Genomic DNA, 24,997 nt, shown 5'->3' on the forward strand with positions numbered 1-24,997 from the left:
TTTATTATACTTTTCATATCCTCAAGCTTTTCAATAAGAAATATAAAACCTAACAAAGAAACCTAAACAAATTAAATGGGACCTATTTTTTCACATGCAAAATGGATTTCAGTTTTGCCTTATGGAGGTTTTGTGTTTCATTATTATTAAAAATGTCATCAATGTTTTGCCTGCTGGGAGCACAGATTTTTCTCCTATTTTTCAATCTTATTCAAAACACTTTACTGCATATTTTATGAGTTATAGCAGCTTTTAGTTTTTGCTTTTAAAAATTACAAACTCCAAAACCTATGTTGACATCCTGCTAAGCGGTCTTTGCGCATGTAATGTTGTTGAACATTTACAGAAAGAAATGTAATAAGAGAAACATTTGTGGGATGAGTATATACTTAGGTAACCTTTAGAAATAGAAATAAGGCTGTATCTAGGGAGTGCACTTAGTTTCTGCAAATACTAATTTCATGAGACCTTCTTCTGACTTGGGTGGCTTAGATACACCATTATCATCTCACTTCTCTCCCTTGCCAATTTTGGGAAATTTATAATTAGAGCCATGCAAAGAGCTGAAATTGGGTAGCTTTCCTTGAAATCTCTGGTTTTGTCTTTGCCTTGTCTACTAGGGTGCTGTGAACCTCTTAAACTTATGGTGTGTCTCTGCAGTGTGAACTATATTACCTTTGTAGTTGGGAAGAACAGAGGGTGCTCATGGAAAATAGAGCAAAAATAGTTGTGAAAAGTAGTTGAGTTGGAGAACATTGGGATTTTAGGGATTCATTTTTAAAGATTTTTTTTCCCAAAAAAAGATATTTCCAGAAAGTCTGGAGAGGGTGATTATGAGAATAACATGGGATAAGGCTTGGGAAATACTTAACATAGTGCCTGGCACCTCAAAAATGCTCAATAAATGTTAATTATTATTCTTATTAGGTTGGGGACATATGCATCTTGAGTGTAATTCTTTGTAAACCCCTTGAAGGGATTTGGGAAACAACTTTTTAAGGGGGCCTTAACTGCATCAGGGAAATTGCAGGAAAGAACACCTCATATGCTTGCATCTAGAATCTAAGATCAAGAGCAATGTCCAAGAACTAATAATAGTGACCTGAGGTGAGCTGGTAACACTGGGCAGTAAAAAGGAAGATGAATTTGATGAGGATTTACCCACTCCTTGTCTGTTGTATCTTGAGATAGCTTTGCTCAAAAGCAAACTTCAGGAGGCAATAAACCTCATGATCTCTCCAAATCAATTTAGTTTTTGGCTTCCTCCAAAAAGATTAGCTTAGGGAAACTGAATCAACTCTATGGGTATTTTAGTAACAGACCTTCAGGGTCATGAGAGAGAGCCACAATTCAGTTCCAACAGTGTCTGTATCTTTTTTTTTCCTCACCCCTCAGGACCCTATCTCAGTGCCATGGCCTACCTGAGGAAAGGGGTTCCTTCTCACCATCCCCACCCCAACCCATGCACACACCAAAGATTGCTTTCATATGGTGCTGCACTCATGTGTATCCTCACTCTTTCTAGCAAAGCTGGAATTGAGGAACTCTTCCTTTTACTTCTACCCTTTACTTCTTCCATTGCCCTCCTTATTCTCCCTGGTGCTACTTTTTGAGAATCTTAAACCTGTTTTCTCACATTGTTCCTGATCTCCCAACTAGGGAAAGCCACTTGGACAACCCTACTCAACTATTGTGATTTCATCCCTTCTGGGAAAATTCTCAGCTAAGACAATGTTGCCTCAAATTCTGCAACTGAAGGTGACTTAATCTTATGCAAAGATGTACATAGTAATAACTAACCATAAAAGCAAATATTCAATGAGCATTTGTTATGTACTAGATATGGCTTTAGATATTTTTGTATGTATTCATTTCATTCAATTCTCATAGGAACCCTGAAATTTTGGCCTAGAGAGTTTATTTATTTAACATTTTACATCATTCCAGGAATAAAGATTATTCCTACCTGTGAAAGGTGGGTTACAAGTTTAGTTTTAAACCTTCTACTAGCTAGTGTAAAAAGATTCTGAACTACTGTGATGTTTGATCTCCCCTCTATTTTTTTTTTCTGAAATGCCTATAGCCCTTCAGAATGGACATGGTGGCTTGACTCATTGCGTTTCTATCTAAATAGCTAAAAGGTGAGTAGTAGTTAAGAGACACAATATCTTAATGATATCCTCTTGCCTATAACATGCCATACTGAAGACAAGTGGGAATATAAAGCAAAGCAGTAATATGAAAGTAGGAAGTATGGGGCAGCTGAGTCTGAACATGTGTTTTGGGTCTACCAGGAATCCAAATGTCAAAGCTGGTTGTGACAAAGCCTCTTTAGCAGCAGCTCTGGCTTCAGAGCATGATGTGAAAAGAGCAGGTGAACAGCCACTAGACATCATGCTACATCTGTGCACACAGATGGCAACACCATCAATTGCATCATCCTAAAACATGAAGGCAGTGACAAGTGCATCATAAATAGTATCACAACCAGACTGATGGCTTTCTTAAATCCACAGTAGAGAAGAATAATGAACAAATTTACTAGCCACATTTTTATTTGTCAAAACCAATCCTTTTTGATGGTGAGATGATCTGACTTAAACTCACAAGTGTCTATTATTAAATTAAAATGTGAAAAAAATGTGTGGGTGTCCCCACATTTGTTTATTAGCCTTATTCATTTTCTCATCTCACAGCAGAAGTCCACTTAGGTTATGTTTCTATAATTAACCCAAACATAAGATGAATGTTGCAGAAGTCAAAGCAGACTCCTGATTCATTAACTTACTCAATAGTTTCTCTTCTTCAGTTTATCAGTTCACTGAATGTTCTACTCTTGTATAGATATTAACCACACTTTCATCTTTAACTACAACATTTTTGTGATCCCCAGACTGGTGTTGAAGAGAATCATCTATCTTTGAATTGAACTATTAAAAGTAACTCATATTGTCCAGTCCTAGAATATAAAAACAAAGTGAATCTGATGGAGATGCTTGGATCTATTCTATGTTTTTATTAAGCAGTATTTTAAGTGTTCCAGGCAATGTTCTTCTCTTTGTATGTTTTCAGAAGCAAAGCTTCTGTCACATTGCTGGCTGGTTCTTCTTTGAAGCACAAATGGTGCATTCACCATTTCCTGTATAGTTACTGACATCTCTGCTTTTCATGGAGATATATTTCTTTTCAGGGGCAAAGAAAAGTAAATCTCCATAGCTGAGTATTAGCAGTGATCAAAGTACAGAGGGTCCCAGAGTCCTGGCAAGCACAGAACCTCAACCTGGAGGACCCTGTAGCCTGGCCCCTTACTAGTCTTTTCCCATAGTTTTGTTGGCACAACTGCACGTGAATTTCCTTGTCTGCCTTCAGTTCCATAAACAAAATATTGTCTAAAAAATAAAAAATAAATAAATAAAAAAGAAAATACTATCTAGGTATAGCACTGACGGTTGAATTTTGGCTTACTTACAAACACAAACAGCCAATGTCATTGGATAGTGAGGCTCTGCTGATACTAACTTCAGCCATTACCCTGGAGGTGAGTCCATTCCCTCTCTCACTGATCACAACACCAACAGAAGCCCCATTGCTTTACATATAAATATAATACCATAATATTTCTGTGAGACAGAGATCCCAGAAGATATGATGTAATTCCTGCCTGTCCATAAACTTTCCCACTGGACGACACAAAAGTGTGTAAAATTATATTTCTATTTCCTCGCCTTTCCATTTTAGAGGTGAAATTTATATGCCCTGTCAGAGAGAGAAGCAAAACCTTCCAGAAACAAAAAATATATGCACTTTTCTTCTTTTTCCTTTTTCCTATCTTCATGGCATACATAAAAATTAAGTCCTAGGCTATAGTGTAGCTTCCCTGCTTTCATTGCCCATATGATTTTTTCCCCAGAAATTATGCTTCTTAATATACTAAGAGGGTAGTGCTATTCCCTGATAGATGCCAACCTGACATTCTGAGCCATTGGGATGTTTGTTCTCCCCTCTAATTTTCTGAAATGCCTACCGTTCATTTTCATGGTTGTATTCATATAATATGTTCATAGTTCAAATATCTATCTTCCAAGATCACATTTTTGAGGTAATGGCATTGGTCAAAGGAGTTATTTGGTTAGTGCACAGGGCAGTGTCTCAACTGCTGCACCCCCTATGTTAATATTGCTCAGGTTTTTTTTTTTTTAAGATTAAAAAGAATTATTTATTCACGAGAGAGGCAGAGACATAGGCAGAGGGAGAAGCAGGCTCCCTGCTGGGAGCTTGATGCGGGGACCCCATCCCAGATCCCAGGATCATGACCCCGAGATCATGACCTGAGCTGAAGGCAGATGCTCAACCACTGAGCCACCCAGCCTTCCCAAGATTGCTCAAGTTTTGCTTCTTATTATGCAGACCTGTTCTGAGAGTTCACCACGTGCTGAGAAAGAAGTTGGGCAAGGTGGGCCAGAACTATTTATTCTAATGAACTTACTGCATTGTGAAACCATCATTATAAATCAGTTTTAGAACATTTTCAACATCAGTAACACTGCTAATGCATATTCCCTACTAATCCCCATTCTCACATCCTATCCCTAGACAATCACTAATCTATTCTCTGTCTTGATAATCTTGCCTTTTCTGGATATTTTTAATAAATGGAATCATAAAACATCTGATCTCTTGTCTCTGGTTTCTTTCACTGAACTTATGCTTTTGGGGTTTATCTATGTCATAACATGTGTCTGTAGTGCATTACTTTAAATTGCTGAACAGTGTTCCATTGTACAGATATATGACATTTTGTCTATCCATTCACCATTGATTGACTTTTATGTTGTTTCCAATACTGGTTACTTATGAATAATGTTAAAAACATTTGGTTGCAAGTCTTTGCAGGGACATGTGTTTTCATTTTCCTTCAGTAGATATGGAACTATTTTTAAAAACATCTTTATTGAGTTATAATTCATATACAATAAACTGAATATATTTAAAGTGTACAGTTTGAAGAGTTCTAACATATGTATACACCTGTCAAACCATTACCACAATCAAGGTAATGAACATCCATCACCCCCAAACAAATCCTGCTGCTTTGTAATCTTCCTGTTTATCCTTTCCCACCACTCCCATTTTCAGACAACCACTGGCTTTTTTTCTGTCACTATAGATCAGTTTTCATCTTCTAGATTTTATATGAATGAAATTATAAAGCATGTGTTCTTTTTTTGTATGGCTTCATTCACTCAGCAAAATTATTTAGATCTATCCGTGTTGTAGTGTATATCAATATCTCATTCCTTTTTTATTGATGAATAATATTTCATGGTCTGTATATACCTCAGTTTATTTATTCATTCATCTGTTGATGAGTATTTGAAGTGTTTCCATTTTTTTGCTTATTACAAACAAAGCTGCTTTAAACATTCATATTTGTATGAATACAGCCTCTCCTTTCTCTTGAGTAAATTCCCAGGAATGAAAAGTCTGCACTATATTTTATGTGTATGTTTAGCTTCGTAGGAAATTGCTAAGTCATTTTCCATAGTGGTTGTTCCACATTTTACATTCCCGCAAACCATGCATTGAGAGTTTCTAGTCCTCCAGATCCTTGCTATCTCATTACGGTCAGTCTTTTTAAATTTTAGTCATTCTAATAAGTATGAAGTGTTATTATACCGTGTTTTTAATTTGTATTTTTCTAATGACTAATGATGCTGAGGATCATTTCACGTGCGTATTTGCCATCTGTGTATCATCTATAGTGAAGTATCTGTTTAAAACTTTTGCCCACTTTTAAAAAAAATAGGATACTTAGCGGCTTCCTGTTCTCAATAAAAGTAATAAATTGGATGTGAACACACACACACAAAAAATAGGTTGTTTGCTTTCTGAATATTGAGTTTTGGAATTCTTTATAAATTCTAAATACAAGTCCTTTTTTAGACATATGCTTTGCAAATATTTTCTTCCAGTCTATGGCTTGTCATTTTATGAATCAAAAGAAAGTTGGTGCAGCTATATTAATATCAGATAAAGTAGATTTCAGAGCAAGGAATATTACCAGATAAAAAGAAGTTCATTTCATAATGATAATAGGGTCAATTTATCATGAGGACATAGCAATTCTAAACATTTATGCAGTTAATAACAGAGATTTAAAATACACGAAGCAAAAACTGTTAGAATTGTAAGGAGAAATAGGCACAATAATAGTGGGAGATTTTAATCTGTCCCTCTTAATAATTCATAGAAAAAGTAGGCAGAAAATCAGGAGGGATATAACAGATTTGAATGACAGTATCAACCTATTTCACCTGACTAATATTTATAGAACATTCCACTCAACAATGTGTAGCAGAGTATACATTTTTTTTCAAGTATACATGGAAAATTTGCAAGATGGACCATACTGTGGCCCCAAAAATAAATTTAAATAAATTTCAAAGTATTTGAATTACACAACATATTTTCTTTGCCCCCACAATGTTATACATGCACAAAGCATGACTTAGACTAATCACCAACTCTCAGGGCCTGTGTCCTCCGTGGACCTGGTTGCCATAGGTCTTCTATGTGTCTGTCCAGCTCACAGGGGAATCATAGGCATTTAGCTGCATGTTCCCAGGTTGCCCAGATCACATCCAGCTTAACCTACTCTCAACAAATACACTCAGAACCTTCCAAAGCCCTGAGAAGTTCATCTAATTTTAATTCCTTCTTAACTCTTCATTGATCTAATATATAAATGTCAGCTTGCTCTGCCCTAATACTGAGCCAACATGCTCATTATAAATCACTCATATCACCTTCAAAAGGCAGCTCTAATCAATATGCAAAATGTTAATATTTTGCATGGAAAAATTGGATTATTTCACCACTCCCATGATGAAATTTATAGTATAATCCTTTTGTCTCCAACCTAAGGTATGTTATTAATGGAGGAAGCATGGTATGCAATAAAGGGTATGGGCTCTAAAGACCAGCTGAGCTGAATTCAAATATCAGTTCTGAAATTATTAGGAAAGAGGGCCTGAGCCAGTCACTAAAATTCCCTGAACCTGAGCTTTCTTACTTAAAAACAGAAATTAATAACTACTAAGTCATGATTTTGCTCCAAGATTTAGTGTATGGCGTAAAGCACCAACCTTGAATACAAACACAATAAATAATGGCTCTTATAGTCAAATATTGATTATACAGGGATATGTTAATAATGGTAAAAAGTAAGAAAAGATATTTTGTTATTTTTTATGATTTAGGATGACTATATATATATATGCATCTATGACATGCATTATTTGTATTGACAATGTATATATGAATCGAAATAAAAATATATGCATACATAATTTTAGTAAGCATATGTACACTTTTATTGTCACATGTTTTATTTTAGGCTTCTTCTTCTTCTTCTTCTTCTTTTTTTTTTTTTTTTAACTTTTTGGCCTCCTTCACTCATTTCTCCTTCTCACCCCCTGCCTCTGCCAATCACCAATCTGTTCTCTTTATCTCTGAGCTTGTTTTTTTTTTTTTTTGTCTGTTTTGTCTTGTGTTAGATTTCATTTATAAGAGAAATCATAGGGCAGCCCTGGTCACCCAGTGGTTTAGTGCCGCCTTCAACTCGGCGTGATCCTGGAGACCTGGGATCGAGCCCCACATCAGGCTCCCTGCATGGGGCCTGCTTCTCCATCTGCCAGTGTCTCAGCTTCTCTCTCTTTCTGTGTCTCTCATGAATAAATAAATAAAATCTTTTTTAAAAAATAAGAGAAATCATATGCTATTTGTCTTTCTGTCTGATTTATTTGGTATAATGTCCTTGAGGTCCAACTATGTTGTCACAGATGGCAAGATTTCATCCTCATATATACACACATACCACCATTTCTTTATTCATTCATCCATTGATGGACACCTAGGTTGTTTCCATATCTTGGCTATTATAAGTAATGCTGCAATGAGAACAGGGGTACATTTATGTTTTTGAATTAGCGTTTTCATTTCCTTTGAATAAATACCCAGAAGTGGAATTGCTGGATCATATAGTAGTTGTATTTTCAGTTTTTTGAGGAACCTTCATTGTTTTGTTCCATAGTGGCTGTACTGATTTACATTCCCGCTAACACTGCACAAGGGTTCCCTTTCTCCAACATCCTTGCCAACACTTTTTATTTCTTGCCTTTTTTACGTCAGACATTCTAACAGCCATGAGGTGATATCTTATTGTTTTGATTTACATATCTCTAGTGGTTAATGATATACAGTATCTTTTCAAGTACTTGTTGGCCATCTGTATGTCTTTTTTGGAAAAATGTCTATTCTGATTTTCTGTGCATTTTAAAAAATCTGGTCTTTTTTTTTTTTTTTTTTGCTGTTGAGTTGTAGGAATTCTTTATACATTTTGGATATTAGCTCCTTATCAGGTATATAATTTGCAGACATTTTCTCCCATTCCATAGGTTGCTTTTTCATTCTGTTGAAAGTTTCCTTTCTGTATAGAAGCTATTTAATGTGATGTGGTCCTTATTTTTGTTGCTTTTGCTTTTGCTGTCAGATTGAAAAAAATCATCATCAAGACCAATGTCAAGCTGTCTATGTTTCCTTCTAGGAGCTTTATGGTTTCAGGTCTTATATTTAAGTCTTCACTCCTTTTTGAGTTAATTTTTGTGTATGGTGTAGGATAGTGGTCCAGTTTCATTCTTTTACATGTGGTTGTCCAGTTTTCCCAATACCATCTGATGAAGAGACTAGCACTTCCTCATTGTATATTCTTAGCTTCTTTGTCATAAATCCATTGACCATATATGCCTGGGTTTATTTCTAGGCTCTCTCTACTGTTTCATTGATCTCTGTGTTTGTTTTTATGCCAATATCATACTGCTTTAATTACTATGAGTTTTCTAATATAGTTTGAAATCAGGGTTCATGATGCCTCCTGCTTTGTTCTTCTTTCTGAAGATTTCTTTGACCTTTTGTTTGTTTTGTTTTTGTTTTTGTGGTTCCATACAAATTTTAGGGATAAGTTCTTAGTTTCTTAGTTTACTCAGCCCACCGAATTGACTATTTGTAATGTTAATACATGCAAGGTATTTTGCTCTTAGGAGAAAGGTGTTAGTAGAGATCACATAGTCTAATAGTTAAACTGGGAAATATATAGAGTTTTAGACCCTGGGTACTTATGAAACTGTAATATTATTTGGAGAAGAGGAGGGAAATAGTTGGGAAAGTGAGGAAGAAACCCTCATTGGCAAAAACAGGTAGTACTGTAGCTGACCTCTGGTTGTTCAGCAAAGCCGGTGTCCTCTTCTTCTTTGGTACACAGCTGTACTTCATTTCCAGCCTGCTGGGTGGTTAGGCATGGTTATGTGACTGAGTTCTTGCCTGTGGAATCTGAGAAGAGCAGTGCTTAAGTTATATGCCTGGCCCATAAAAGTCCTTCAGCATGTGCCCTTCATTTTCCTTTTAAATGGTAGGTCACAGTGAGACTCTGGAGGATTATGGAAAAATCTTGAATCCCTGACTCATCACAGGGAGAAGTGACTCCTACCAACCACGCACATGGTCCTTGCATTTTTACTTAAGCAAGAACTCTGTTCCTGTGCTTGACCATTGACATTTTGGGTTTATTTCAGCAGGTGGCATACACTAACTACTACAATCTAGTACTGCTTTTTGGTCACTTGGTCTGCCTAGTAGATCATGCAGAAAACAGAAATAGGTTGTTATGTAACAGATAAATGTGTTTTCTAAGTAATAGCTACAATTGAAATTAAATACATTTGCTTTAAATCTACTTTTGTAATATATTTTGATAGTTCTAGTTTTGTGCTAGTCATATTTTGTATTTACCTGTGACCTTTCATCCAGCTTCACTTCCCCCAATTGATTAAGAATTGTCTGAATTAAAATTTTTGATAAATAAAAAAAAAATTTTGATAAATACTTAAATAATTGGCTGCATTACTGTCACTTAGAAGATCCTTGGCCCTTCTCTAAACTACCCATCCTTTAAGGCCTATTTACCAGATGCCAGGTACATTCTACACATACTATTTGCCTGTACTACGCCAAGCCTATGAAAGTACTATTGTTACTCAGAGGTCAGGGAAGGGAAAACTCAAGTACAGAAAAGTCAGTCAGTGTGACCAAGGTCATCCTGTGAGAAAGTGACAGAAGCTGTCTCAATGGGAGTCCAAATTCTTAACCACTCTCCTCTAGAAAACCTCTCATGTTCTGTGATCTAGAAATGTCCCTGACTGGCAGAGCCCAGTAAGTCAAGACTAAGATCAAGGACAAATTTAGAGGGCTGATGTAATACCCAGGGCAAGAGATAATGAAGATCTGAACACTGGTTATGGGGAGGAAAAGAAGTGGCACTCAGTGTGGGGCAGGCACAGTTTCCTAAAGGTCTGCATTTCCCACCTTTGTGCCACAAAAATGATGATGGCTCCCTCCCCTCATATGAGACTGGTTTCCATATATGTTTTGTAAAGATTTATTTATTTATTTGGGGAGAGAGAGAGAGAGAGAGAGAGAATGAGAGCATGCATTCATGGGGGCGAGGAGCAGGGGGAGAGGGAGAAGGAGAGAAGCTAAATCCCCATCCAGCAGGGAACCCAGAATTTGATCTCATGACTCTGAGATCATGAGCTGAGCTGAAATCAAGAATTGGAGGCCTGACTGACCATTCAGGTGCTGCTGGTCTCCATATCTTTAAATTTGAAGAGCAGAGCTGGAAAAATGGGAATCTTCTACTTTCCAAAGTAAGCCTGCTTCTCCCCTCCCTCTGGTTCCCAAAGTAGCTTGCAGGTCAACTATCTCCTCCATAAATAAAATGCGTTCCCCCTTCTCTGAGTTGACCGTTGAGTTATAGTTTTCTTCTTCTGCAAAGGCTTATAAAGATTTTTAAGGATTATAAAGATGAGCAATTATTTATGCTGACGAAATTTCCCACCATCACTTCTCCTGGGAGAAAATGCCTGGTCTATCACCAAGTCTCAGAGCAAAACAACTCATTATTTCGGACAATTTTCTGGTCATCAGTAGTAAGTTACGATTATCCTGCTTTGTGCTTCCAGAAACCTCTGCCTGGCCTCGAGGAGGCATTACCTATTTGCAGAAGCCTTGAAACACCACCAGACCTGTTCAGGCAACACTTTCCCTGCTGCTGCATTCTGATTGCATTATGAATTCCTCGATATTTGTGGTATCATGTGTAAATAACAATTTGCAGCATTCCTGAACACTCTTTGCTATCCAAGTGTAGTGTAATAAAAACTGTATCCATAATTTGGTCACCAACTTATCTTTTCCTGCTCTGATGATTTGAATCACAAGACCAGAGATAAACAGGCACCTTGCACTTCTTAGCACATACTATTTAATGTCTACAAATACTGCCACGTTCAGCATTTCCCCTCATCCTCAACTTCGCATAAAGTTCTTTTCTTTGTGGTTATTATAGAGGTCAGGGAGGCCAGCTTTTCTTGCTGAACACCCCAGGATGCTTTAGGCAGTGACAAAGCCACAGAAAAATTATGACATTTGGAAAGTAAAAGGGAAATGTTAAACCAAAGTAGGGCTCACATCCCAGGCTGAAGATTCAGGGTATCTATAGGATTCCCGTGGATATCTTGTGCATATTTACTGTAAAGTGCACTTACCAGAGGCACTGAAATCCAGTCTTGTTTCTCTCACCATGAGCTCCATCAGGCCAGAGCAGGAACCTTTTCCTAATTTGCAGAAGAGGCACTGTACACACTAATAAAAACCTTAAATCCCTGGCTTCATGTTATGGATTGAATGTTTGTGGTCCCCCACTTCCCAAAGTCATTTGTTGAAGCCCTTAGCTGTCCAATGTGTTGGTATCTGGAGGTGGAGCCTCTGGGAGTAATTAGGTTTAGGTGAGGCTGTGAGAATGGGGTCCCCACGATGGGATCAGTGTCATTATTTAAAAAGGAGAAGAAACCAGAGCGCCTATTCTCGTTCTTTCTGCCATGTGAGGGACAGCAAGAAGCCAACTGCAAGCTGGAAGGAGGCTCTAACCAGGAACTGATTCTGCAGGTACCTTGATCTTGGTCTTCCTGGTTTCCGGAATGGTGAGAAATAAATGTCTACTCTTTAAGCCACCCAGTCTATGGTATTTTGTTATAGCAGCCTGAGCTAGCTAAGACAGTCCAATTCCCAAATCAACTGTGAATTTGCTGAAGTATAACTATGACTTTTTTGGTTGCAGGTGGAAAAAAAGGCTTTGAATTATCTTAAGCAAAAAGGGAAACCTGTTTAATTAAAATAAAAGATATCTTTATTGGGGCTTGAGTTGATATTGCATATAATGCATACGCTATGTATATCTCAATATGTATAAATTTTTCCTCAATAAAAATAAGCAATAATGGAACTCTAAGGATATGCATGCTAAAATATTTAGGGGTTTCGGGTGGTGATATTTGCAACTTAAGCTACAATTCATGAAAAGTAAGTTGATTTTGTGGATAAAAGATGAATAGATAGCTACGTGATAAGGCAGATATAGCAAATTGTTACTTGTAGAATCCAGGTAGTAGCTGTGAGTGTTCACTGTACAGTTATTACAACATTTATATATGTGTAAATATTTTTATCAGAAAATGTTGGAATAAGAACCCAAGAAAAAAGCTGTAGTTAGACCTCCATAAGAGTAGAACTGTCAGGATGTTCTCACTCTCCTTTGTTTATTTCCCTCCACATGCCATGTTACCCTACCTTCACTATTGCACAGGAGCTGTCTCTATATGGCCAAAAACATGACTGCCAAGACCTCACAGATTTACATCTTATGGCTTTAGTACCAGAGAGGAGACTGGACAAATATTCTTTCTGCCTGCCTCTCTTTGCCCCTCCCCCCACTCATACTCTGTCTCATAAATAAATAAATAAATAAATAAATAAATAAATAAAATCTTTAAAAATAAAAAATAAATCCTACCCATAGGGTTTATTTCATGTCTCACTTTCCCCAAATGTCATGATCTTCACTGATCTATTTCTTCCTCCCACTGCATTTCTTGATCATACAATATCTTTTATTCATAAATGTTTTTGTATGTAGAACTCATTTCTCCTTCTATATTCTAAGCTCCACAAATATCTTTATAGTAATTGTTATTGTTAACTTGAATAATTGAAAGTACTTCTATTCTCTGCAATTTGTAGCCCAATCCCACATAAACTGTAAGTAATTACATGTTTGAGAAGAGATTTGGGGAAGATGGAGTTTCATATTGCTTATACAAAGTACATTGACTATACAGCAGGCAGAACAGATAAGTGGCAGGGTTACTGATATTTTTTCTTGAAACATAGCAAGAACAAACAATGCTTGTTCCAAGCACTGAGTAATACGTTAACGAAAAATCTCAAGATGAACCTCAAACCCAAGGTGTTTGTAAAATATGTGACAGTGCTTTTCCCTGTGAAAAAACTGAGCGAGGACACAATTATTCCACCTTCTCTACTTAGGGAAGTCTCACCAAGAAAAAAAGAAAAAAAAGTTCAGAGGATGTATATAGAGGCATTCTTTCTAGAACCTTCTAGACGTTCATGGAAATTTAAAAGTTTTCCAAATAGGCGTCTTGCTAAGGCTTATTAATTTATACTAATTTATACTAACTGATGATGTGAAAAGTAAGAATTATGTGGTATGTGATTTATGCAGCATAATTGAAAGGCAAAAACATTGATCGACAAAGTGTCACCAGCAAATGTTATATAGACAGCGGCTTCTTCATGAATGGATTTTGAAATCTCTTCATTGTAGGATGTAAATAATCCTCCCTTGACTAAAAATGGCTTGTTTAAAGTAACTTCCCTTTTGGAGCACCTGGGTGCTCAGTTGGTTGAGCATCCGGCTTTTGGTTTTGGCTCAAGTTATGATCTCAGAGTGGTGAGATGGAGCCCATCCTGGAGCCTTGCGTCCTGTTCTGGGCTCAGTCTGGAGTCCACTTGAGATTCTCTTCCTCTCCTTCTGCCCCTTCCTCCTCTCATGCATGAACTCTCTCGAATAAATAAAAAAATAAATAAAAGAAATCTTTAAAAAAACAACTCCCCTTTTATATATGTTTTCTACATGTCTATGTTATTATTGTTGGGTTGAATCTTGAATCCCTGTGTGAGTTTCTTTCTTTCTTTTTTTTTCCTGTGTGAGTTTCTAACATTGTAGCAGTACTTTACAGTTTTTAAAGTCCATTCTCATTGCAACTTGACGTGACCTCCTGAGGTAAACAGGTTTTGAGGCTTGTGGGACGTTAGGAGCCCACTGAGTTGTGGGAGGGACTAAAAATCAATATATTCAATTCCTAGTACATCAGACAACTAGTAACCACTGATTTGAATTGGACTAGTTCTAAATTCCTTTTACTGTGTATTTTGTAGTTGTTTGCTTGTTTTTGTTTTTTTTTGAGACAAATAAGTGTGCCCATAGGGTAAACATTATAAGGGTGAAATCCTCCCAGATAATTTAAGCTTTTAGGGACAATGCTTATGAGGGGTTAGGGACAGAGAACACAAAGAGCCCAACCAGCTGATTTCGGCTGAGTTAAGTGCACTGTAAAATTTATGATTTCTTTATTTTTGACTGTTTCAATTGGAAAGGTGCCTGTTTGTCTATCTTACACACATAAACACATACACAAACAGATACATTTATATAAATGATCATTTTGTCCTTTTTATCTGGCAAGAGCAGGTAATTGGAACTGAATTGACCTTTCGAAGATCCATTCAGAATCCTTCCTCCTTCCCTTCCATCTGCACTGCTTCTGTAGAGGAATGTTTTTTTTGAGGAAATTAGGTTCATTGTATGTTTAAACCAATGTGTTTAGTTGGTGGCTTTGCAGGTCCAATTAACTCCTTTAACAAATTGGATGAAAAGAGGTTATTATATTATGTTTCTAGCCAATTAGGGTTGTTTTGGTTGAATGCTCCCTCTTGTAAACTTATTTAAAGTTAATAAAACACAGTACTGAAATATACTGCATAAAAGCAAAAGTCTAGAGGGGAAATAGAAGAAATATAGTAAACACAAAGCATTTTGAAGTTATTTTATTACCGCCTGTGCCAATGTCTTTATAATTACATAATAAAATGAAGGTTCTTCAATGGGTCACAATATGGTGCAGTTGAAGGAACACAGCACTGGTAACTAATAGCTCCAAGTTTTAATGTCAGTTCTAAGGCTGTGGAGTCTTGAACTCACTTTTCCTAATCTGGAAGGTGGAAATAATAATCCTGTTGCCCTGAAGATCCAATGATATAGTGAATATAAAGTGCTTTGAAAGGCGTGAATTGTAAGTTAGAAATTATAAAATAAAGCTGGAATACTAGGTGATCTTTCTGAAAGCATTTAAAATATACACAAGGAAATTTGCTTTTTTAGATACAAATGTTCCTAAGAAGAAATGTTATATACAAAACTTGAGTTTAATTGAGCTAAACATATATTATCAGCCCTCTCTCTCACTTGACCTAATTATACTGCAAGCAATAAAGGACTTTATAAAAGACAAAAACAAAGAAAATTTATTTCTGCAAAAGCAAATAGTTTCTCCAAGTAATGGGGGTAGTTCATCAGGGCAAAGAGAGGAGGCTCTTTAAGAGTGTTGCAGCCAAATGCGAGGTCTGCTTTGAGCCAGTCTAGTGAGCTAGTAACTTTGAGTACTGGGACCAGTCAAGAAGCCCTAGATCATGGCCAGTAGTCCAAGGGATGACAGTGGCGATGGACTGTCTTCCCAGCAGCACTTCTGAGTATATACTCTTGTCCACAATTCACAGGTAAGGTACTGATGCTCAAAACATGCCCAAGGACAATGGCCAGTCAGTGAAGGAAATGAAATTTGAGTCCATTTTTCCTTGGGGAACCGATAGTCCATATTCTTTTGGTCCTCTGAATTGGCCCCCCAAAGTAGGCATTTTTCCTTCAAGGGGAGAGTCAGCCTCCCTGTGGGAAACCTGCTTCCCCTTTTCCACTCATGCCTAGCCCAAAGTTTGCTTCCCTGCTTGGCCTTCTGCTTTTGGAAAAGCTTCCACAAGTACTTTATCACCTGCTGAGATCAGAAGGTTGCAGGAAGATTTCTAGAAACCTAACAAAATAATAGAAGTCAACATGTAAAGCATTATATAATTTGCTATTATTTACTGCATTGTGATTTCCCCCCCTCAAGTAATTACATGTTTATGAAGGAAATTCTTCTGCTTTAATTTGGTCAAAAGAAAATCTACATAGTGTAATCAGTGTATCAAATACTTAATGACTCCTCAAGTGATCTAAGAACATTACTTTAAATAATTCCCTGGATGTAGTTGTCAAGAACATGTGCAAAATGTCTCCTAATGATCTTTTCCCAAGAGCTCTCCATGTCAGCAAGGCCATGGAACTCTGGTATTTCCAGGAGTCTTATTTCAGGCCTCTTCTTAGCTGGTCGTTCAGTTAATGACCCAGCAACAGATGGATGAAGTCTTTTTTTTTTTTTTTTAAGATTTTAATTTACTTAGAGAGAGAGAGGGAGCAAGTGGCGAGAGCACGCACAAGTGGGGGAGGGGCAGATTGAGAGAGAGAGAGAGAGAGAGAGAGTCTTAAGCAGACTCCTGACTGAGTGTGGAGCCTCACGTAGGTCCAATCCCATGACTCTGAGATCATGATATGAGCTGAAACAAAGAGTTGGACCCATAATGGACTAAGCCACCCAGGCACCCCTGATTTCTGTTTTTAAACCCAGCCATTCACGTTAGATCAACTGAGGGTGGGAGGAATGTAGATTTCTACAAGGAATCACAAAGTCTTATAGCTGGCCATTTTTCCCTTTCCAGAAATTTCACCTGGATTTGATTTTCCTCCTGGGGCTTGAGATGCTATTGCCTGGTGGAATGGCACCATGCTTTGGTTGAACCAAGTAGGAAAGAGCTTCCTTTTATTTCATCACTGTGGTCCTTCGTATCCAGATGAAATTAGTTTTATCATCTCTAGTGAATGGCTACAGAAACAAAAGTCGTTTCAACATATTTCATTAGGTTAGGGTGGTGAATAATGGGAATGTTATTTGATCTCATAATTATGAATGAGATATTGTTGGGAGGAAACAAGATAAGTCTTCTCTTCGAAAGCTCAGCCAGGCAGTGTCTCTACAGGGACAGGCTTTCTGACTTATTCTATGATCGGATCCACCTTTGCTGATCCAGGCTCTGAATTAAGGCAGCTACAGTCTTCTGGCCTTGGCCTAAGTCACTGAGAAGGACAGCTCTCCATAGAGCAGGCCTTGAATCAGAGGGAGTCTTGGCTGGAATTTAGTGGCTCCATTTAAATGAAGTCCAGCACGCTGGGGAAAATAAGCAGGGTAAGGATTGTGATGGGAGCTGTCCAGGTGTTCCAGGCACACACATATTTTTAATCATGAAGAAAACATTATACAATAATAATGTATTAGTAATAATGTTAGAGTTTGGGTTATACAGGAAGTATGCTATACCTCTTTTAATCCTCACAATAACCTTACTAGATAGGTATTACTACTCTCATTTTCATTCTTTTTTGTTTGTTTTCTGGTTTTTGTTTTGTTCTTAGATAAGGCAGCTGAGGGTTAGAATTGCTAAGGGATTTGACAGGAGCCATGTGGATGAGGTGCTGAGATTTAAGCCTAAATTCATCTATTCCAGGCAGACAGTTCACACACACACACATACACACACACACACACACACACACACACACACAGAGCTTACATTTATTCATTTCCATGTCTGCCCCTCTCCCCACTAAATATCATGAGTTCATACTGACATCCCCAAATCCAACCCCAGAGCACAGGGAACATCCTAATCCTCCCAGGCTCCATAGTTACAACTCTACCTTGCACAGCATTTGTGCAAATTAAATATAATAGTTTATATAAACTACCATCAGTCCTGCCACATGGTGCTTTATGTGAATTGGAAAAAGATGTCCCTTCCTTAAGGGAGAAACTTAGTAACTGAATGTGACTTGTTTCTAGCTCCTGCTCACCCTCTTGGCTGGCTGGGCATCTTTGTTGCAGTGCACAACCGGAATAAGGTGACATGGATGCCCTGCAGAGTTGGACCATAATTAGTGGTAAATTATTTATGGTCAAGGTCAAGTCTTTCAGGGAAATACCATAGATACATACATATAAATAACTTATGACTAATAATTTTTCCTTGGAGAATTTTTTATAATGAACAGAGTAGTGGAATGAAAAAGAAAGTGTCACTAGGGTTTTCCACTTGGGTGGGAAAATCAATGCAATCCAGTATGTTGTTGATATCACCAATTATATCCTGTTGAGCATAGATGGTTTGATGGGCCTATTACAGATTATTTTTTTAACCTGATGCCTGGCTATATGTCACCTAAACTCTGAATCAGAAGCAGGTTGAAATAAAAATAAAACCTGTCCCTGTCTTCCAAAGCCTGGCTAGCAGCCAGGAAGAAGTTGATCTATCTGTAATGTAGAGTACATAATTCAAAATGACATTGAAGTTAAGGGAAAAAAAAGAAAGCCTTGCCTAATTTCATGTACACGGTCAGTAAAGTTTGCTGACAGATTTATGAGCTTCAACCTGCTAAACATTCCTCTGCTGAATTTTTTCACTAACTCGTATTTGAAAAGAGGCAAATGAGCTCGTCTTCAGGCTCTTCGGATGATCTTTCCCCAGGACCTGATGGACTTTAAATCTGTCAGAGAAACAGATTAAATTTGACTTCATGCTGCCAACGTCTGAGGCCCTGACAAGGAAGCTCTAAAAGTGACACAGACCTCCACGACTGGCATTGTCCATGGAGGACAGCTAGGAGATTATGATCATGACATCTGCATTAGGAATGTGGACAGTCCTCTGTCCTCTTTAGGAGCCCATGCTACACAATGTTACAGTGACACAAAATGCCAAGCCACTGCAGCAACTGCTCAGCCACACTGTGTTTCTTTTTAATCTTTCAATGGGGTAGAAGTCGAAGAACTCAGAACCACGTTGGTGTCTTGGCTCCAGAGGCAGGTGAGAGTGTCTTGGGGGATGCTGAGGATTAAAGATTAACATCCAAGAGGCAAAGCAGAAGCAACACTCTTGCTCCTGGAGTGGGCAGCTCTCATCCCACTGCTTTCAACAGTTTCAGGCTGAAAGAGATGATGTGTTATAGATATAGGTAGATAAGGAACTGGCTCATGAGATGATGGAAGCTAAGCTTTGTAGGGCAGGCTGGAAACTCGGGCAGGAGTTGATATTGCAGTTTGGAGGCAGAATTGCTTCTCTGGGAAACCTCAGTTTTTATTTTTAAGGACTTCAGCTCTGTGGATGAAGCCCACTCACATTACGGAGGGTAGTTTGCTTCACTTAAAATCAACTGATTGGAAATGCTAACCACAGCTATCAAAAAACATCAGAGCAATACCTTCCAGTGTTTGGTTAAACAACTGGGTACAAGAGCTCAGTAAAGTTGGCACATAAAACTATCGTGTGACCTTTGATCGAATGCCCTATCTTATATGGGGAAGCCTATGCAAAAGCCAAGCCAAATGAGTTCTTTATGGTTTGTTTTCTAGTCAATGGATCCCTACAAAGAGATACCACCTCACACCAGTGAGAATGGGGAAAATTAACAAGGCAGGAAACAACAAATGTTGGAGAGGATGCGGAGAAAAGGGAACCCTCTTACACTGTTGGTGGGAATGTGAACTGGTGCAGCCACTCTGGAAAACTGTGTGGAGGTTCCTCAAACAGTTAAAAATATACCTGCCCTACGACCCAGCAATTGCACTGTTGGGGATTTACCCCAAAGATACAAATGCAATGAAACGCCGGGACACCTGCACCCCGATGTTTCTAGCAGCAATGGCCACTATAGCCAAACTGTGGAAGGAGCCTCGGTGTCCAACGAAAGATGAATGGATAAAGAAGATGTGGTTTATGTATACAATGGAATATTACTCAGCTATTAGAAATGACAAATACCCACCATTTGCTTCAACGTGGATGGAACTGGAGGGTATTATGCTGAGTGAAGTAAGTCAGTCGGAGAAGGACAAACATTATATGTTCTCATTCATTTGGGGAATATAAATAATAGTGAAAGGGAAAATAAGGGAAGGGAGAAGAAATGTGTGGGAAATATCAGAAAGGGAGACAGAACGTAAAGACTGCTAACTCTGGGAAACGAACTAGGGGTGGTAGAAGGGGAGGAGGGCGGGGGGTGGGAGTGAATGGGTGACGGGCACTGGGTGTTATTCTGTATGTTAGTAAATTGAACACCAATAAAAAAAAAGATAATAAAAAAAAAAAAAGAAAAAGAGAAGTGAACTCTTCATTAGATAATTCTGAAAGAGGCTGCCAGAGTATGCATCCAGTAGGTGCTCAATAAATGTGTCTTTTTTCCTTCCACATGTAGCATTCCCCTGATCCTCTCTTCCTGAGAATGGAAGAAGGAAAGAGGTTCATTCTGTCCAAAAAAAAGAGCTGGGACTGAGCATTCCCTGGGTTGGTTCCATAGCCAGGACTCAGGAACCACCATCTGTTGTCTGGCAAATTCCCAACACAAATGGGAAGGAAACATCATCACCCTGAGAGTGAGAGGGGATCCCGGGTACTTCTTTGTCAGGGTTAGACTGTGTACAGGCAGCGTAGATGCACCTTTGGGTGACAATCACACAGAGGCTCTCCTTCCCATACTGTATCCTCTACCTAGTGACTGCAGAGGTTAGGTATGGTTTTAGAATGAAACAGATCAGAATCTGAACTCTCCCCATTTGCCAGCAGTGACAGATGAGGCAAATTATCTGCCATTTCTCCATTAGTGAAACGAGGCCAATGTATCTGTTGTATAAGGTTGATGTAAGGATGAAATGGATTAATAAGGAAGAACTTGGTGTAGTGCCTGGAAGTAAGTAAGAACATGATGCCTGCTACCTGTTATTGCTTCAACTTAAAATTCTACCAGTTGAGAAACATTCCTTTAGCTTAAATCTTCCACACACAGTTATATGTTTTAGTGCTGACAGAGGAACCTCATTATGTTACCATCATCTGGTGTGAATCAATATCCGAGGTCACTTTCCTACACGAGACGAGTGATTTGGGCACATGGGGAGGCTAGAGGTGAGTACAGAGGAAGTAGAAGTAAATTATATTTCACAGAATTTCCCTTGCTCCAGACTCATATTTTTTAAAAAGAAAAATTGGGTCACCTGGTCAGATGCTACTTCATTATTACCAACATGTGGTCTCATAGGCAACCCCCTGTGCTGCTGTTAAGGCATGGGGTAGAAGGAGCTAGATTGTAAACAGAAGAAAATTCAGTTGTATTCTAAAAAGAACCACAAAGCTAAGACTCAGGTCATCATTCTAGAAGGGAAGAATAAAGGAAAAGAAGAAAAAGGCAGACAGAGGCAGAAGATGAAGTGCTCAGAATAATTCTCTGACTTTTAACTTCCAGCATCAAGGCAATTTGAGTACATAGAAGTTCCTGAATAGATCATATATGAAATTAAAACTGTAGGTAATGGTTTTAAAAGCCAGCACAGAATTCTCTAGTTTGCAATGAAGGTTGCATAATGGTTACAAGTGCAAGGGCTAGAGTCCTGTGAATTGGGTGTGACTCTCAGGTGGAGCACCAGCTGGTAATGTGATCTGTCCCTCAGTTCCTGCCTCTGTGAAATGAGATTAACAATAAATAATAATAATACCACCTACCTCGTATGGCTCTCGTGAAAAGTAAATGTGAATGTGTAAGTGAAGTACTTAAGTGTTTGTCATCTAAGTAGTCAATAAATTCTTTTAATGTCCTCAGCATTATCGTCACCATCATCATAATCATATAACAAGAAACAGTGGTATCAGAAATGGACTTGCAGTGGAGAGTGCTAGAAAAATAGCTATTGCAAATCAGAGTTTACTCTGTATTATTCCAGATAAACTTGTAGTCAGGAGTTGGTTAATTAAAACTCAGGTGTCTTAAAAATGAACCTATTCAAAGGCATTGAACAGCTATGGAAACAGAGCCAAGAAAATAATTTGCGGCTAGAAGCAGAGATGCTGCCTAATAGAAAGTCTTTCAAAGAGTCAAACAACACCAGGGCATCAGTGAAGTTTCCACTAACAGAAAACATCTGGTTCTAGGCTGAGGAACCGAAATGGCCTGCAGAACCCTTTGATGATCAAGGAGACGTGGGTTTAGGATCTTCAGCTGGGGAAGGTATGAATAAATGAAGAGTCAAACTACACAGGGCAGGCAGCTACAGGCTTTTATGGGCATTAATTTTACTTCGTATCACAAATGTTTAAATGCTGCAAACACACATAAACATGACAAATTGGAAAGCACAAAATGACCATTAGGCTTATAATATGTGTGTGAAGAAGCCATTGAAACACTCTCAGCAAATAAAGGGCCATATAAATACTAAATAATTCTACTCCTTATTATTATTAATAATGTGTCATCTGGCCAAAGCCGTTCCTTAAGTACTTTATGTTCTCTGCTGGAATCAAGTCATTAATTCCATTTATATAGTTAACGGGGAAGCTCTGAGTCCAAATTAGGTTCCCGGGAAGATGTATGAGAATTACAGGGAAGGGGAGATCCTTTATCTATTTTTCCCCCTCTGCAAATGTGAGATTGCCTTTACACCCAACACTTTTTTGCCCCTGAACTCTGCTTGGATGAGACCCTGGAATAATACCCTGGAAATAAGTGGCTATTATAGCTCATGACGGTTTTGTGTCGGATGACCCATTGCTAGGACCTCAGAATAACCCTGGTCCATTAATAAGCCCCTTCCACAGCAGACATGTTCCAATCGGCTCGAGCAATCAGCTTTCTCTGTGTGTAGTGAAATAGGACAGAGTGGGACAATGCCCCATGATGTGCCTCTCTCAAACTTTTCAAGGCAGTTAGCCTATGACCCTTTTACAAAATGGGAGCAGTAAAAAAGGTGGCTAAGAGTGCAGGCTCTGAGTCAGATTGGCCTGCTTTGAATCCCAACTTACCAATATCTGAATAGTCATTGGTTAGTTTGCTTAATGTCCTCCAGACCAGGTTGTCTCATCCTTAAAGGAAAGAGTAAGCCTTTAAGATGGCTCTAATAGGAACTACTTTTAACGATTATTAGATATATTTATTTTTATTAGAAAAGGAAGGAAGGAAAGGCAGAGAGGAGGGAAGAAAATGTAGGAGGAAGGTATGGAGGGAGAAAGGCAGAGAAGAAGGAGGAAGGAAGGGAAGGAGGGAGGGAGGGAGAGAGGAAAGAGGGAGGAGGGAAAGAAGGAAGGAAGGGATGGAGGGAGGAGGAGGAAGGAAGAAAAGAAAGAAGAAAGGAAAGGTAGAAGGGGGGAGGGAGGAAAGCAGGCAGGTGTAGAGAGAGGACTCCCTAAAGAGCCATAGCTTAACCTGACAGACCTGAGAGAGGACAGGCTAGAGGACCCTCCCCAGAGCCCAGGGTCTCTCCTCCCAGAGTCTGCCTTGTTCTCTGTCACTGAAAGGTCAAGAGCAAGAAAGCTGTGAAGCCCCATGGAGCAGCAGCCTCCTAGGAGCCAGACCAGGAGGGCTGTTTAAGCAGCAGTGACAACTTTTGCTTTTAGCTGGGGGTGGTGGGCTCTGTGCTGTGAGCGTGTTAAAGATTACAGAGAGAGTGGGACGCCTGGGTGGTTCAGTGGTTGAGCATCTGCCTTTAGCTCAGGGCATGATCCTGGGTTCAGGGATTAAGTCCCTGGGCTCCCTGCGAGGAGCCTGCTTCTCCCTCTGTCTACGTCTCTGCCTCTCTCTGTCTGTGCCTCTCATGCATAAATAAATAAAATCTTAAAAAAAAAAATGATTACAAAGAGAGGGAGGTGTGAGCCTGTCTTATGGCCATGGTCCCTGTAAAGTATGTTGGGGCTGAATCAATGTGTCCTTGCTCCGCAATTCCCAGTCTAATCAGAGGGGGAGATTACAGCTCCGATGACTGCCAGATGCTCTGGCTACATATGTAAACAAATACATTATTTGAATTGGAAAGGTATTTAGAAACACATGAAGATCTCACACCTTGGTTTCAGGGAGGTGATCTCAGGAACATGATGGAACTCTTGGAGGAGACTTTCGTCTCATTAGGGCAACTGATATAAGTAAGCAAGCCAATAAGGGTTATTTAGTACATTTTCTATCAAATGTTTCTTGATTATTCTACATCAGAGGCTTCACAACCAGGAGATGAAAGTCTTCATACATCGACAACACATTTATGGAGTCTTTCCAATGTGCCAGACAGGGCTAATACTTTATGAATACTTTTTCTCTTTTATTTTTAAAACAACCCCATATTTTAGGTGAGGAAACAGCTAGATATATGAAACAACCTTTTCAGAGCCATGCTGATAAGGACCAAACGCAGGTTTACACCTATATTTATCCTACCACACCTATGGGGGAACAGAAACCGCTCAGCTGGGAGAAAGTTGGCAGAAGCAGAGACATTGGTGAGGTCTATAATGGGTGACAAAGGAGACAACTCCTGAATTGTTGATAGTGACACTAATGACAATTGTCACTCCCTAATTTAGTAAGATTTGCTATAAAATGGGAGATTCATTAGAAAGTAGATGGCCAAAAAAAAAAAAAAAAAGAATGTAGAAGGCCAGTGCCCTGCAGGCAGATGCCCGCTGAGCTCTGGAGCTGACCAGTGCTGGACTACATGCTCTTTTCCACCAGGAGAAATGGGCACAGGGGAGAGGCCACCACGGAGATGCTAGCTCAGTGACTGACTCAGGAGTTCTGCCGCAGGAGAACAAGTCTTTTGCCTGATGGCAGAGTAGGAATCTGGTTCTCCTGGAGGCATTTGAATGAATAAGTGGTTAGCAGCTCAGCTGTGGACAGAAGCTCCTGGTCCTCAGCCCCTCCATCAGGAGCCTCCATTTGCTAGTCCAGCCTCACCAACAATCTGCTGAATGTGTTCTGCTCACGGGCGAGTGATAAAATACTTAA

The sequence above is a fragment of the Canis lupus genome, chromosome 29 (assembly GCF_048164855.1).
Source record: "Canis lupus baileyi chromosome 29, mCanLup2.hap1, whole genome shotgun sequence".
Lineage (NCBI taxonomy): Eukaryota > Metazoa > Chordata > Mammalia > Carnivora > Canidae > Canis > Canis lupus.